Genomic DNA, 15,950 nt, shown 5'->3' with positions numbered 1-15,950 from the left:
TTCAGCTAATGAGCTTAGGGGTACAGTTGTGTACAGGTATACTTATTTTTTTTTTTTTATCCTGTTATTTATTTTCACAACCTCCAGGTAAGTAGCCTTGTCAGAGTCTGAGAGATGAGCCAAGCCCACACAAGTTCTCATTTCTCTGCCCACCCTCTTGTTCATGCTATACACAGACGTGTTTCTAACGCCTGGTGACAGATCAGTTGTCAGCGGGAGAGCAACATAATTATGTTGCATTTTGCATTTCCTACCTACTTGACAATACGCAAACATTATGGAGATGAGACAACAGTAACGATTCCCTCTTTACCTGAGCTAATTCTGTCTGAGGAGGATTCTTATGGGAGTTTGACAAATGCACATATGTGTGTGTTCAGGGCGAATGGGTGTCTCAATGCATTCTCTGTGAAAGAATGTTCTTGTTTAATTTTATGCAGGTGTGTGCCATAAACAGCCTAGTGTTGTCCCTATGAAAGTGTGTGATAATTGTTTTGCTATGCATCCATGCATCCATGTCACAAAACAAATATGTACTTTTAAGAATATGCCAGAGCTGGATACAGTGTCACAGCTGTAATAACATCTGGAAAAATGTATTTTTAAATGTTCAGTACATTTGCAACATAGTTTCTCAAAAGCCGGCCCATTGAAAAATGCCATAGAAAGTGTCATTAAAAATGGCATGAAAGAAGTCAAAGTCAAATGTCATAGTATAACATGATGTGAAAAAGTCATTGTATGGTATATCATTAAAAAACATCATAGCAGATGTTTGAGTATATATGCCAGAAAAAGTGTAATTACACAAATCAGTTCTGTGCTAATTACAGTAGCAAATGGCGTCATGTCAACATGCTAATCATGAAAACGATACCTACTTGTATCAGCATAATGGCGTTTTCATTATGTACGTTAGCATGGTTATATTAGCATTTAGTTGAAGCCTACTGTGCCCGAGTGCAGCCTTACAGAGCTGTTAGTATGTCTGTAGACACTACTAACAATTATTTTCATTAATTTATCTGTGGAGCAAATTCATCTAAAAAAGAGAGGTCAAGTGGTAAGTGGTGCCATCAAATTGCTGCTTTTATTTTGTAAACACTTGAAAAATAACAAAATTCTTCAATTTAGAAAAATATTTAACAGTGCAAAGCTGACATTCTGAGAAATACACTTTTATTTTGGCAAAGATATTATGTTAATTAATCTTGTGTTGATTGAGTAGTTGATTAAAGAACTGTTTTTAGCACCAGAATGAGCTGGTATCATGCATTAACACGTCTATACTTGTGTTTGCATTACTCCACCATCTGACTATGACACATTTTACTCATCTCTTACACTAACGGACACTCAGGCTTCCTCCCCAGACATTCAAAGCAATGATCTGTCCTCTTTATCTTGTTTTTTCCCTCTCAACCCTGCAGTCACTTGTCACCGTGTTTGTCCAGTCCACCCTGCCCGAGTATTACTACTTGGAAATCAATACGCTTTTTTCAGTACATGAAATTTTAAAATGACCCAGACAGCAGATGTGTCTTCTGTGTCACTATACTTCAACTGATGGCTTGTAACACTATGTCCAATAATGCAGCTTGACACTGAGTGATGGTGGTATTAACCTTACTTGGGAAATGTAATACCAACACATCCCTTCAAGAGTTTATGCTTTGATGTTGCTCAGATTGAAATACTGCTTTCTTTCTATTGATCATTGCTGGTACCACTGCATTCAGTACGGCATCTCCATGATCACAGTTCATTGCTCCTTCTTATATCTCCTTTTCTCCATCCTGCCTCACACCGCCCACATCGAGGAGACATGGCTCCCAGCAGGGAGAGGGTCAGCTCAGAGGAGACTTCAACCTGTCAGAAAAATTCACATCTCGCCCCTCATGCCTGCCTTCACCATCCCACCCCTCCATCTCCCACGTCTCCCGTGCTCCCTCCCTGGCACCCATCACTCCTCTTTCCCTCTGCTACCCTCCTCCTCTTGCCATTTGATTCAGATCACTGAGTTAGCCTCCGTCTCCTTTGTCTGAGGCTCCATTTTGCCTGGCAGATGGACAGGGGAAGAAGAGATGGACTCAAATCCAGTATATATAAATGTGTGTTGGTGTTCGTAAGATGGAAGGAGAGGAAGAAAGGGAGGAGGAGGGAGAGAAACTTTTCTGGGAGACAAAATGTCAAACAGCAATGAAGTGAGGAGACTTTTATCTGTCAAACCTGTGTGAGGTCTTGCCTTTCAGGCTACTGAGTGACAAGGCTGCAGTTAAAAGAGAGCTGAGATGCGAAAGTGAGGGCGACAGAATGAGTTTACCTCTCATTCAGTTAGCTTGTCATACAGTATCAGCCTTATCTGTGTGTACCCTATTTTACCTCAGCCAATGTGTGGAACAAAGTCAGGTTTTTGTTGTTCTTTTCAAACAATTTCAAAAGTCACTTATTAGTCATCCAGAAAAAGATTGAGGGCAATAAACTTTGACTCATCAAAAAGTCAACATTAACAAGATTAGTAATCAAATGTTGCCTTTTACTCGGTTTGCATCATGTTTCGCAGGCTTAAAATATGGCCAAAAAGTGGTTACAAAATGCTGACTCACTGTACACTCACTGCCCTACATTGCTCTACTACTAAGCTCATGCTCTTAGCCCATGGCAATGCCTCCACACACAACACAGAGGCAGGCCTAAGAATAGAGGAGGGATTGATGGATGTAAAAAGGGAGGAAAGGAGCTCAGTAATTGAGTAAGTGCCTTTCTGGAGGTGGAAGCCTGAATAAAAAAGTATTTTTTTCATAAAAGCCTTTCTTAGGATCATTTCACTCAAAAGTACATAAAAGCTCTTTCAAAGTTTCTCTGTGTTCTTTGCCCTCCACTGAAATAGTCCCTGCGGAGAATGCAGAAACGCACAAACACTCACTGCTGAAAGACGAGGATAAAAGGGTTGACCCTACAAATACAAACTTACATTCATGCTCTCTCACACACACACACACACACACACACACACACACCCACGCACACAAACACTCATAAAAAATAGAGGGCATCCCATTCAGGCTTCCTAACAGTTTTTTTTAGCTCTGCCTCTCAACCCGAGATATTATTAATAATGCTCTAGTTGAGACATAACAACTAATTTTGCTCTGAAAGGTTCAAAGTGTTCAAGCAAGCAAAGGAAGTAGAGTTTACATCTTTGTCGCAGCAGAGTATGACCTGCGAGGCTAGCAGAGTGGCCTTCAGAGGAGAGTGAGGGTGAACAGGAGCTGTAACCTGGAGACGAACCCGCAGCGTGATGTAAAACACACAACTGCAATCTCAGTGTGCAGCTAGCTAAACACACGGACAGATACTTTAGATGACACATTACTGTTGTGTTTAAGGTCATGAGCAATGACTGTTTTAGAATATATATTAATCCTTCTATGATTTTTATATTTTTATAATTGTATATGAATAATTTATAGGTTGCATGTGTAGCTTTTGAATTCAGAAATATGCTAAGGGAGCTAGACATTTTCCAGCATAGGCCGGAACGAAAAAAGGCTGCGTGTGAGTTAGCAAATATAAATGTAAAATATTGCATCAAGCCGCTATTTTTTTATGACGAATAAAATGCATCAGTTTACAAGACCTAAAAATACTAAATCAAATCTAGAACTTTTTTTAGGGATCACAATCTGTCAAGAACTCACAACTTGGACCCAGATTTATACTATCTTCATTCACAGTTCTGATTTAAATCACAATTGTGTCACTCTCAGTAGTGTCTGCTAAGATTTTAAAGTGAAGACACTAGGCTTCTTCAATAAATAAATACATTCCTCATATTAGAGTTTTTGCACAAAGTGTTGGTACCGTACTGAGTCAGAGGTCAGCAGCGTCACATTCTTTGTCACTTTGTTCCATTTCCTCCATGTGTATCACACCAAGCGGGTGTCTCGATGAGCATGTATGTCTGATCTGACTCGCTCACTCATACACTGAGTGACAACTGTATCTGAGTCATGTACACACTTCCTCTGACCCTCGCTGCGACAAAATATGCATTCAGCATGTCGGTTCACAGGTGACGCTGCACACTCGACCCCACACAGAAAGTGCGACCACACTTCCTACCATCACGCCCTCCTGCTCTGCGTCGTCCTGCTGCCTTCCCGCTGTGCTGCCACGCCGCCTGCACGTGTCCATCCACCTGCTGTGCCCCACCCTGGGACTGCAGTGTCACCGCGTTATACCGTGTGCTCAAACTCTCTCCATGATGTGTCCTTCTGGGGAGTAGAGGGAGTATCAAGGTGACTGTTGATATTAGGATGTAGCATTTGTTACGCTGGAGCGCCTCCCTCATTGGTATGTCATGTAGAGCGCCGTCGCATTCGTCACGTTTCATAAACTTCCTTATTATTCACTGGCGGGGAGTAATTTGGTTCTGCCGCTCGCAGTTGTGAGAGTGAGATAGCAGGAGAGGGGGAGGGATGACACTCTGAAATCCTTCTAATAATCATCTTCCCTCTTCCTCATACATGCACTTGTTTATCAGGAGAGCAGGTGGTTGAGTGCCACTCACCGCAGCCCAAACACAGGCTCATTGCTGTGAATCCTAGGGGTGATCATCTGTGAATCCCCTCCCATTGCAGAACGTCCGCCCAGGGCCTGAGGATAATCAGCGGGCTTTCTGGAGCTTAGGCAAACAGAGTTGTCAGAGGAATGACACATACAGTCACGCTTAAGGGAAACGTGGACTTGCAGAGGAAAGTCATTCATCAGTAGGTTCATGAACCAAGCAGTGTCCCTCAGGTCCAATAGTGCTCTGAAAGGCACAAGGAGCTGAGGGTTTTCTCCCGGCGATGCTTATGGCACCGATGAATTGCTTAAGTGCACACCATATGCAGCAGGCAGCTCCCCGCGCACACGTCCTTGTATATCTTTGTTTAGTTGCCGAACGTGCTCATAAAGCCCAGCACTGCAGTGAGGGTTTTACACCAAGCAGGTGGCCATGTTGTACTCGGCCAGAAAGCATAAAAAACAGCCGGCCCCCGGCAGCTGCCTGGCCATAAAACACATTTATACCATGATGTCCGTGCCCGTCCCTAAAGTGTGCTTCAGGCTACAGGGCCAAAAAAGAGAAGCCTGGTATATGAGATGAACCTGAGTCAACTCCAAAGCACGAAAACAACTAACTTTGACCTTTATAGTAGAAAGAAATATGTTCACGAATGACCTGAAGCTATGAAAGTTCACTCCATATCAACTTTACTGTAAATAACTTATTAAGTCTGTAGTGAGGAAAACTAGTCTTGAAACTTTTGATGTGACTTTTCTTTTACCCCTCCTCTCTTTTCAGAGGGTTTCTTTGTTCTTGGACCCCGGGCCTCCTCCCTTTCTAACTCTGTTCTGGAGTAAAGTGCCAGTGAAGTTGTCCCCAAGGCGGTGGACGCGCTGGAGCATTAAGTGTGCCACAAGGTGTACTGGCGTATTAATGGAGTCCGGTTAGAGCGGCTGACCTGTGAAGCAGTACGGTCAGCTGCTAGGTGAGCATGCCACCGCTGTAAATCCCAAACAGGCGTCCCCTGTCTCTCCCTCTTTCTCTTCTCCGTCACGCCTATCAACCACCACTTCCCCTCTTCTCTGCAGCCCCCGCACTGCTGCTAACAGAATGTCAAGTCAAGCTTTGTTACCGAGGGCTGACAGAGTGGTCAATGCAGTTTGGATGTTCCAGGTTAGAGTTGTAATTGCCAATGTTTTTCAACCTCCTTTCAGGCGGTAATGACAAATAAAGGATCATTTTTGTTTTAAGAATTGCAATCGTGTTCCCAGGCGGAGTCAAGATGCCGCCGTGTTAGATTTATGACCAACATGAAGCTGGTGACTAATGTTATAGCCCGCTGGGACGCTATGATCTCTCTGTACCTTGGATTTGTGGCCCTGTGAGTTTTTCACCTTTAAACAACAAGTATTCATTGTCAGATCAGACGGAGGGAAAACTCTGTGCTGCACAATACAATGATTGTACTTCACAAATGAAAGGATAATAAATGGGTTAGACCTAATTATAAAGCTCTCTTTATATTATATCACATGATAAGAATAAATCCCTCTTTTGTTAAAGTAATTGCTTGTATAAAGTCAAGGTGATCACACAAAATATGTGTGTAAATAAGTCTTTGTAGTTCTGTCACGATTGTTTCCTGACAGACAGTCTCAGGTCACCCCTATACATGTTATGTATCAGTCCCCATGCCCATGTCTAAACCCACCTTGCAGAATTTCCTTTCAATAATGCATAAAAGAGGGCACAGACTTTGCATGTATCGTCGGCACGCGGACATGATCCCTGACATCTGGAGCCCGCACAGGGCTCATACTGAATGATAATGGCCTCTATCCCTTTTGATGAATTATTAAATTTAAATTGTTGTGCAAACAAAACATATTTGTTAACACAATGAAATCTGGGGTGAAAGCTGGTGCTATATCAATATTTAATTTTCACTGTAGACAACAATATAGCCTTTGGCCAGTTTTTGGTACATCATTAATGAAAGGGCAATAGGAATAACACTACATTTAAATCAACTGCTCCTGACATATCAGCATATGTTTTAACAATGACAACCATCATTGCCCATATTGAATACTGTTTTAAAAACTGGTCGTTTGCACGTGCCACAAACCTTAAGCCAATAGAACAGCAGTACAAAAGAGCTATCAAGGTGTTTGATAGAAAGCCATATTCATACCACCACTGTACCATCCTTGAAAAACATAATTTCTTGAGTTTTGATCATTTTAAGTCTTTTAAAAGTATGTGCTTTATTTATAAATGTTTACATGGACTGGCCCCCCCCTCCAAAACAAAAATGGACAAAATGTACTCTCCATTAAGGGCAGCTCATTGTGGAATAGCCTCCCAACTGAGATACGGGATTGTCCCACTCAATAGCTTCAAAGGTCAACTCAAGAATGGTTGAGAAACAAACAGACGTGCAATCACTGCTAAATGCACTTTAACACAGGGGTATCTCCTCTTGCACTTGATGCATCTCTTGTATCTTCTCTTGCACTTTATATGTCGTTGCTGCTATATTGTATTACCATGTCATAAATACTTGTGTGTGCTGCTCTTGTTATTTTGCACTTTTTGCATATCATGTATTTGTTTTTGCTATGTTTATAAATGTCCTTTCCTTAAAAGTTTTATGTGAGGGACTGCGGATGGAAATTAGCTCAAAGCTAAATCCGGCATATTTACGCATGAAATATTTATTGTTTTAGTGTTCATTAATGTGCAATGTCCCTGCCAAATAAACGATTAAATGCAAATAAATACAAATACTTTGAATTACACCATTCTGGAGAAATATAATAGCGCTTTTGGGGGACAATAATATATATGGCCCCATTGCAATCAATCCCTCTAAACTGTATATTGTTGGGTTGTTTATTTCACGGTAATCGCTCTTAATTTAAGCTTTTTGATTGAAGGATGTGTCAGACTGGAGTTATGCCTGGGATTGGGCTGATTAACATCTCCCGTTGAAAGGTCCCACCCTACTTCGTTTGCTCTTTTTCCTTCTGTCCCTGGCATTGGACGGAGAGAATAGGAAGTCGGCACAGTGAATATCAAGTGGCTGATTGGGGCTGTCACTGTGGACCCCGGTGGACCCTGTTCCAGATGTGCTTGTCCACTGGTGTCAGCAGCAGGATTTGTCTCTTGGGTTTGCGAGGTTTTGTCGGGGTGGACAGACGGTGCGGAGGAGGTTGCTGAGCGGAGTGCTGTCCCTCACTAAGGCCTGCCACTCATACTGTCTTTTTCTCTATTCATCACTGTCAGTGGACTGCTGATGCTGGGGTCTGATGACTATACCTATCCTAGGGTGGCAGCTCCCATGCCACATGTTCCACCTGAAGTAAATCTCCCATAACACATGCCTTTGACTGACATTCTCCGACAAGTTATTTTGTAATGATACCAGAAACATTGGCTCAGTTTGCATTGGAGAGCATGGTTTGTCCCTTATGCATCTATCCCAGAGGAGCGCTCGGGTCGATAAACGCATACAGCTCAGGAATTAAAAGGAAGGACGTTTTTCTTGCGATATTGATTGTTTGTTGGGAAATGCTATTCATGTGGCGCAGTGTGAGGGACATACATAATAAGATATAGCACTAAAGGGGTGTGAAGGTTGGAGCCTTGAGCTTTTTCCCACTTTATTTTGCCCTATAACTCTGCTTTACCTGTGGGTAATGAATAGAAGCTGCTCTGTTGTGAAGAGAGAAGAGCCGTTTTCTGCTGCATTTGAGGGGCACCTTCCTACATTTGGTTGTGTGTTTCAGACCTTGGAGAGCTCATTTAAACCCTACTTTAATGTTTCCAGCAGCACCACTCAGGAGCACTGAGGTGGTGCTTGTTGCTATGGAAGACACAAGAAAGTGACGTGGTTGTGCAGACAGGATATGGAGAGGGAATATGTGTGTGCAGTGTGAAGGATTGTGTGGAGTCTGTGTGTTTATGTATATGTTTGGTGAAGGTGTCTGTTAAGTGTTTGCTCTGTGTGTTAAATCATCTCTGCACCAAGGTCTGTGCATTGTGTGTGTTTTGAGGCAGCCAGCAGAGCGGGGGGGAACATCTGCACACAGTGGCACAGGCCTTCTGCCTTTACACACGGCTCCTGCCGAGCGACGCTTCACGGCCTAGCAGGCTGTGACCTCCCAGAGGCTCCAGGGGAGCTCTTCCTCTTAAAAGCCAGCTGTGCCTCATACTTTCTGCCCGCCAAATATTCCACAGTCCAGCTGTTCACCTGAGAAGCATGGGGCACAGCCCTCTCACTTCCTCCCTTTTATATTTTTGGAGAGCCATTGTGCAGGTTTAAGAGAGCATGGAGAATAGCACCTGTGATGCCTTCGCCTACACAACAAAGTTGGCCTTTCACTTTGTGTTAAAAGCTGGACACTTTAGATATCTATTTTATACTACATTACATGTAATGCACTCTCACATTTATTTTGATACAAGGTATAGAATACATTTCTTATAGGTTATTGCTCTTAGCAGTGCATGACTTCAGTTTAATATGTTGACATGTAACCCCTCTAACTTGATTTAACAATATTTTAGTTCACTTTTTCACAGCTCTTTATCTGTTTTTCTTTTAAATTGCACTCTTTGCGATTTATAGATTATCTTGAAAAAGGCTTTCCATAGTCTTTATCAGATGGACTGTTTGCTTGTGCTGGAGAGTAAGGGAATAACCAGTGATGGCAGAGCATGCTACTGTAGGTCATTCTTTGATAACAAAATGAAATCAAGTCCCAGAAAATACCAGAAGTATTATTTACTGAAGCTCCTCTTGTTATTGTAAGAAGCGTCTTGATTGAATGATCTTATGTGTGTCCTCCTTCACACACATCTGTGTTGGCGTCTCACCTCAGTGAATAGAGCAAATGTTCACGATTGATTTTTGTTTGTCAAACACAAGAGGATTGCATGATATGATCATTTCTGGACATGACTCGGCTTCCTTCTCATAAATAATCCATGATGTTTTTTAATGACGCCATCATTTTGATCATGTGACTAAATGTGATATTTAACCTTGAAGAACATTTTTAATGTGTTGTTGACAGCTGTTGATTGACAGCTGTTAATAGACGCAGGGGCCGGGGGGGATGGGCACAGTGTTTTTCTGCTGTACACAGGATAATTCACCATTAAAGCAACTCTGTTCCATAATGACATTTATAACTTTGAATATATACACATTAAATGAGTGCATCTTGAATGAGCGAATGACAGTTCCCAGCTTTGTGCCTGACGTGTGTCAAGTAGCAGAGTATTTCCAAATTGGATATACTGTGGGATTTTCAGGGATTGAAGTGCAGAAGTGTCAAGTGTTTTCTTCGAAATGCCTAAAGGGCAACATGCACTAATATGTCAGTCATGAAACAGAGTCAGGACTGTGGGACATGGTACATTTTTTTTATAGAAAGACGCTACTGGCTCTGTCTGGGAAGTGCATAAAAAAGTGAGAAATAAGTACAGCCCGGATAAATGTCTACAGCAGAGCAATTATAGGCCCAATGGGCATAGTTGGCGACAAGCTTCTAGTTTGACGAACTGCGTAGGATGTTCAGTACCGACTGGATTTAAAGAAAACAAAGTATACAAGGCCACTGAAACCTCAAAAAACACACTATGCTTTCAGAGTTCTCATATTCCTTTCACCTGTTGTACTGTATGTTTGCAAAGTGAAACTCAAACGTGACATTGAATGAGCTGATAGATATCAATCAAACATTCACTTCCCACGTACAACTCCAGAGAAATGCATTCCTGTCAGCTCTATGGCGCAGATGATAGGCACACTTTACAAGAGCTACCTCAGTGTTGAGTTCACATAATTAAAAATGAACAAGTTTATGTTGACAGTTTACCCTTTGGAATTTTGAGCTCCCAGTCCCTAAAAAGAAACTAGTTCACATTAAAAAAAAAATTTTAAATTAAAACTGGTTTGATGCTATGGCAATACAACCTTTGCAGATGAAAACCAGGCGCATGCACATGAGCACACATAACGGTGCTGTAGAATATGGGCTTGTGGTATCGATACATACACACAATATTTGTCCTTTTACAAACCAATGAGTCCTCTCTCTTTCTTATCACTGACTCTGATGAACTTATCAGGATGTAGAAATGTTTTATAATGGTCAATCAGAGATGAAGCAAGTCAACAAAATGAAACCAAGTCCCAGAAAATACCAGAAGTATTATTTCCTGAAGCTCCTCTTGTTATTGTAAGAAGTGTCTTCAATGAATGATCTTATGTGTGTCCTTCACACACATCTGTGTTGGCGTCTCACCTCAGTGAATAGAGCTAATGTTCACGATTCATTTTTGTTTGTCAAACACAAGAGGATTGCATGATATGATCATTTCTGGACATGTCTCGGCTTCCTTCTCATAAATAATCCATGATGTTTTTTAATGACGCCATCGTTTTGATCATGCGTTGAATAAGAGATATTTAACCTTGAAGACAATTTTGTATGCGTTGTTGATTGATAGCATTAAAGCAACTCTGTTCCATAATGACATTTAGAACTTTAAATATATACACATTCAATTAGTGCATCTTGAATGAACGAATGACAGTTCCCAGCTTTGTGCCTGACTTTTGTCAAGTAGCAGAGTATTTCCAACTTGTATATACTTTAGGATTTTCAGGGATTGAAGTGAAGAGCATGTGTCAGGTGTTTTCTTCAAAATGCCTAAAGGGCAACATGCACTAATATGTCAGTCATGAAACAGAGTCAGGACTGTGGGACATGGTACATTTTTTTTATAGAAAGACGCTACTGGCTCTGTCTGGGAAGTGCATAAAAAAAGTGAGAAATAAGTACAAGTACAGCCTGGATAAATGTCTACAGCAGAGCTATTATAGGCCCAATGGGCATAGTTGGCGACAAACTTCTAGTTTGACGAACTGCGTAGGATGTTCAGTACCGACTGGATCTAAAGAAAACAAACTGAAGTATTCAAGGCCACCGAAACCTCAAAAAACACACTATGCTTTCAGAGTTCTCATATTCCTTTCACCTGTTGTACTGTATGTTTGCAAAGTGAAACTCAAACGTGACATTGAATGAGTTGATAGATATCAATCAAACATTCACTTCCCACGTACAACTCCAGAGAAATGCATTCCTGTCAGCTCTATGGCGCAGATGATAGGCACACTTTACAAGAGCTACCTCAGTGTTGAGTTCACATAATTAAAAATGAACAAGTTTATGTTGACAGTTCACCCTTTGGAATTTTGAGCTCCCAGTCCCTAAAAAGAAACTAGTTCACATTCAATTATAAAACATTTTTTTAAAACTGGTTTGATGCTATGGCAATAAAACTCAAAACCTGTGAAGATGAAAACCAGGCGTTACCGTGCTGTAGAATATGGGCTTGTGGTATAGATACATACACACAATATTTGTCCTTTTACAAACCAATGAGTCCTCTCTCTTTCTTATCACAGACTCCGATTAACTTATCAGGATGTAGAAATGTTTTCTAATGCTCAATCAGAGATGAAGTAGTGTATTGAAGCAATAATGAGGTTGGTAAGACTGTGAGTTCAGCAGTTAGCTACCCAGTCAGCTCGGCCATGACAGCTTTCATCGTAGAGTGAAGGGACCCTGAAAGAGTATATGAGAGAATAACCCTCTCAGTTGGGAAGTAAGGAGATCCAACCTCACAGTGATTGATGACTTACATGGCAATGATGTATAGGGTGCCCCCATCCCCGTCCTATAATTTATGAGCAAGCTCGTTTAATTTGTCTGTGGCTTAATTTGGCCGTATATATATGACGTATGAACGTGTTCGGCAATTGATGGCTTACACTGTCTAGCAGCGGTGGCTGACTGAGACTAACATGTCCTTTGGCATTGACACTTTCACTGTCATCTGTCCAATCTACATGACCTGACAATTAAGCTAATAAGTGAAAATGGCACCTTCTCAATGCAATTTTAATGAGCACCATGTTGAGTTGAGGAATCTATTCATGAGGAATTGTTAATGGGCTGCTTCTGATTCTCAGCACTGAAGCAGGGACGGTTAATGCACTTGAACTAGAGCCTCACCTAATTGGTGGTGCACGGTCCGTAGTTGAACCAAGCCAAATTGCGGTCCATCAATGTCAGTCAACGTTTTTCTGTGAATTGGTAAGGTTTTCACACTTTCAAGCATGTGTTGCCAGTATGACCTTAATTCAAGTTCAAATGCTCTGGGCGCTTTTCCTTCCAGATGTGCACACAATGCAAGGGTCCAAGCAGTGCAGATGTGTGCCCTTCTATATGGTATTGTTAATAAATGGTAATAGTATGATGTTATAACAATATTACAAATATTAAAATACTGCCACGAGCAGTAACAATAATGGTTGACAACAAAAATAACGTTGCTTCCAGATTGTTTTTCAACATTAACTCTCAGAGACAAAGTGAAGAGGTGCTACATCACATTACAAAAAGGTGCTACACATTACAAAAGGCCACAAACATCACCGTCTAGTAACAAAATGGATTGCGAACCGAGATGTCACAATCTGTCTCGTTCCCATGTGAAGGTCTCAGGTGAAGATTGATCACATTTATATTCACAGTGTGGTAATTAATCAGAGTTTCAGATCATTATGTCGCAAAAACAAGAAAACCTTTTGAGTTTTTACAAGTTGAGTAGAGTCAAGGCAAAATAACTAATCAGTCAAATAAACAATTTCACAAGTAAAAGAGCAAAAAAAAAACACAGACCAAAAGTATTACAAAGAATTTGTGAACGCTTTGTGAACGCCAATGGAGACCCAATTAGGAATAACATTTAAAGACCAGGCTGAAGTTACTTTTATAATCACCAGCCGGACGCTTGTTTGATCCCACAGGGTCTGCTGAATTTATTTTAAACTGGGGTGTAATATTAGTGTCAGCACGTATGGGTTTATTGCATCAGTGACTTTAAATCTACAATGTAGATACACAGACACAGGCTTCTTTTAGGAGCATGTTATTATATTATATATTAATATACTGTATATATTATGACTTAGAAGGTAGAGTGGATTGTTGGTTGAATCCCCAGTTCCTCTTGTAAAGTCTAGGACTTTCAGTTGAATTGTATTAAATTACACTTTATATTACACAGAGGTGCCATATTGTATTATAATAGCAAAAACACCGTGCAGTAATATATTATTTTGAGGAAATATGGACCGCTCCAATCTGTGAGTATCTATAGTTGATTTTACAAGTGATGTGTTTTCCTCAACATCCTAAATCTCCCTGCCATAGTAAGCTGGGGACTCTGCATTGTTGCCAAGCTTGGAAGTAAGTGAAGCTGCCATTGTATGTAAAGGCTCACTAATAGACCCCAGTGGGGCATCATTCCTATTCCACTCATGATGAAGACATTTTCTCTCTCTCTCTTTCTTTCCTTCTCCCTCCCTCCGTCTATCTCTTTCCCTTTTTTCACTTCTCTCTCTCTCACACTTGATATTTCTCTCTTGGCTCTTCTGTGCTCTCTCTGCCTGTGGGCCTGTGAAATGTCTCGTCTGAGGAGAAGGCCCCCTCGTCCCTCTGGAAGCCATTAGAGAACCTTTATGAATATGTGCTGAAAGGGCGCTTTTTTCAGGGGTGAGGACAGAGTGGGTGGGTAGTTGAGAGGGATTAATGTGCAATGCTATCATTTGCCTTGCTCTTGTGTACCACCTATGAATGTTAGATTTCATTCTGTCTTTTTTAGCACTTTTTATCCTGTATCCGTTTTGATCCTTTTTTGGGATGCTGTTGGGGCGGAGTACTCTTGTGTACAGTGCTTGTGTAGATGTTTTTCTTTGGGTATGAGTGAAACTGAATAGCTTAAAAATGCTTTTGAAATTGCTGGCCTTGACAGGCAATGTTTTCCTTTTTCATCATTTCGCCAATGCCTACTTTTCCTATGTACTTTTTCTTGCTCTTACTTAAAACGTTTTTTTTATTTGCAGATGGTACTAACTTGGGGCGCAAAGATAAAGAGTGCATTGTGATGGTAAGTGCTGCTCAATATAAGTGCATTTTTGAAAGGATGAAGACGCAACAGGGCTCAATTTTCGCGGCTTTTATGCATTCTGTCCACATGAAATAAATATCACATATTTTAAAAGCTTGTAAGTAAAATTGAGCCATGGTTAAATATTCAAGATGCTCTTGAAGAGATAGTGGGCAGGGTGTACTAAGTGCACCACTTTACTTGTGGCATCCAGCCCTAAATCTGATTTGTTTGACTATGTACTCCAACTGGTAAGCCTGTGGCGGTTTGTGTCTGTATATGAACGGCGGCGCTTTTAGCACGATCATCCTACAGTGGGGGTTTTTCCCCCTCTTGTTGATCTGTGCGCTGAGGTTACACGATCTTATCCTCAAAAGCTATGAATGCAGGCTTTAAAATGAAAAAGCAAGGTGGTGGCACTAGTGGTTGCTCTCAGCTTCTTTAGCTCATTAATTGCGGAGAGGGCAACTGTTTGGAGTCGTAACTGATGGTTTGGGCTGCAGGCCTGCCCGGGTCATAAGAGAGCTCCAGTGCTCATGAATCATGCTGCTGGGAATAGGAGCCCAGCTGAGGTCCACAGGAGGGGGGCTAAGCATCGCCACTAAGGCCTCATCCACAGCACAGAGGTGCTTTGGTGGGTTCTGCTGGCTCAAACAATCAATCAGAGACCGTTCTATCATAATTACACCCAGGGAGTCATGGCGCTGTGCTGTCCACACCTTGCAGCACATGGCCCTTCCCTCCATCCCTCCCTCCACCTCTTTTATCAAGTGGTTAGTCTGACGCTCTTTTGTATTCCCTCCAGCACCTCCATCATCATCTCCCCTCCTCTTCGGTCTACTTTTTTACCATCTCCGGTTTCTTGCCTGCATCTGTGGTCCTCCATTTGCTCTCCATTTTGATCTCACTGGCAGTATTCCTTGTTGCTGCGGGCAGACTTTGCTCACAAATTCATGTGCACACTTATAGACAAATGAACATGCACCGTGTTGCAGGTTGTGGGGAGAGATAGATGGGAGGTGGACTGATGGCGTCTGTGGAGGAGAGACAGGGGTATGTAGGGCACAGTGTGTGGATAAAGTAATGATTTCTCCTTCACACCTCCCTTGCTAATTAGTGCAGGCTGCCTGCTGCCTAGAAGTGGGGCGGTGTCTAGGGAGCCCTGTTATTTGTCTTGAAGAATTACCGACAAGGAATTCACATCACTGCGTAATCCCACAGATACTGGACAGAATTCAGCATTTACTTGACTGCAGCCACCTGTCAATTCGATGTAATGATTGCAATGATCATTTTTAGCCTTCACTCCTCTCTGCAGCCACGCCACAGAGATGTGGCGTAAGCTGCAGCAGCCCACTTCACC

The sequence above is a fragment of the Trematomus bernacchii genome, unplaced genomic scaffold (assembly GCF_902827165.1).
Source record: "Trematomus bernacchii unplaced genomic scaffold, fTreBer1.1, whole genome shotgun sequence".
Classification (NCBI taxonomy): domain Eukaryota; kingdom Metazoa; phylum Chordata; class Actinopteri; order Perciformes; family Nototheniidae; genus Trematomus; species Trematomus bernacchii.
The sequence above is the reverse complement of the archived record's forward strand: the minus strand, read 5'-3'. Positions refer to the sequence as shown.